Here is a 1,991-nt window from a genome sequence, read left to right as displayed (position 1 = left end):
GCCTGGCCCGCCGAGGTGTAAGCACGACCAGCGAGGGCTGAAGTCGTTCGGCAGGGCTTCGAGGGATGAGCGGCCTTTGCCTTCCATCCGATGGCAGAGGGGGGGCAGAGATGTGCAGCCACTGCTTCGTCCAGAGGAGGCAACTTATTGTAGCCCTTCTGTGCAGCACCGTCGACCGTAGTGAGGGCGGGAGAGACAGAGGAGCATAAATGAGCTGAGTAGGGGGCACGCCACGACTTCGTCAGCTCATCGTGAACCTCTGGGAAGAAGGGCGCAGCTCGCTGAGGAGGGTTCTGGCGGCGTCCCGGCAGAAACCACTCGTCTAGGCGGCTGCGAGTGGGTTCTTCAGGCGAAGACCACTCCAATCCGAGCTCCTCGACGGCTTTTGATAGTACACGGATGAGCTCGGTGTCCGTACCAACCCTGGTGTCGATCGGCTCTGCAGACGGCAAGGGGGCGGGGTCAGCAATGGAGCCCGATCAATCCTCAGCATCCGAGGCTGCTAGTGTCCAGACGTCATCCGATCCCCCAAACGAGACCAGGTCATTCGCGATGGCAGAGGGGTGCTGGTCTGGATGGGAGAACGAGACGGGGGAAACCTCTCTTTGTGGAGAGAATGAGGCCTTGAGCCGACGTAAGCTCACTCGCCCCGCTGTTTTTTCCTCACAGGTTCCTGGGAGGAAGGAAACGGGGGGGCGCAAGGGGCGGGGTCGCTTTCTGAAAAGAAAGCTATCCGCGAACGCAAAGAGGCGAGACTCATGCTCTCGCAGTGGGAGCATGACGTCTCAGTGAGCGCAGCATCTGCGTGGGATTCCCCAGACATCGCACACATTCACTGTTCCCGTCATCAGCGTGCAGTGGTGTCCTGCACGAGCCACAGCCGTAGCGCGACATTTGCAACAACGTCGCAGGAAATTTGCTCAGAAATTTGCTCTTTTTTTGTTACCACAAGCAGGAAAGCGTCAACACAGGCGCTCTGCAGACGGCTCGTGAGCGAAGCGCTGACTGGGGCTGCCTTGAGAGCGACGCGGGAACAGAGCTGCTTGAAGCGGCGATCTGATCCGGTTCTGCAAAGCGGCACACTGATCAGTGCTGCTTGAGAGCTGCGAGCGGCGAGCTGCAAGCGGTGAGCAGAGAGCAGAGGCGGCGAGCTGATCTTGCTGCTGTAGAACGGCGGCTGGATCAGCTTGCAGGCGAAGGCTTCAAATCTCGTAGAATCAGCGAAGAGCAATAGATGTCGTCACTGAAGGAGAAATAATCAGTGATCCTATGCCGAGCACCTGCTTATATAGCCAGATGCACCGCCCATTTTGGCGGGCTCGGGCGCGCTGCTTCGCCATAGGCTTGCGCAGCTCCGCTGCGCCATCATTGGTTAATTTCTGAAACAATGGCAGTGCAGATGCACTGCTGTGATTGAAAAAAAGGCTTCAGTAAATCGGAGAAAAGGACTTTCCCGTAGTGTCTAGCGACGCAGTACGAAGTGAAAGTATCGAAAGGGAACTAAATATGTTGCTGAAGCACCTTTACAGCCTCAAGTCTTTTTTGTTTGATGCAACAAGCTTTGCTCACAGAGTTGTCTATAAGCCACTCTTGCTGTGTGCTTAGGGTCATTGTCCTGTTGGAAGGTGAACCTTCTGCACAGTCTGAGGTTCTGAATGCTCTGGACTGGGTTTTCATTAAGGCTATCTCAATATTTTGGTGTGTTGAGCTTTTCTTCTACTCTGACGAGTTCCTCAGTGCTACCAGCACACTTTATTTTTGAGATGCTACTCTGCAGGTGATGAGCAGTGCCTGATTTCCTTCAAACATGATGCTTGGAATTGAGTTTCATCAGACCAGAGAATATTATTTCTCACAGTCTGAGGGTCCTTTAGTTGCTTTTTTGCTAATTCTAAGTGTGTTTTCATGTGTCTTCACTGAGGAGAGGATTGAGTCTGGTCACACCAGCATAAAGCACAGATCGGTGGAGAGTTGCAGTGATGTTTGGCCTT

Source organism: Sinocyclocheilus anshuiensis, unplaced genomic scaffold (assembly GCF_001515605.1).
Source record: "Sinocyclocheilus anshuiensis isolate Anshui unplaced genomic scaffold, SAMN03320099.WGS_v1.1 scaffold1945, whole genome shotgun sequence".
Lineage (NCBI taxonomy): Eukaryota > Metazoa > Chordata > Actinopteri > Cypriniformes > Cyprinidae > Sinocyclocheilus > Sinocyclocheilus anshuiensis.
The sequence above is the reverse complement of the archived record's forward strand: the minus strand, read 5'-3'. Positions refer to the sequence as shown.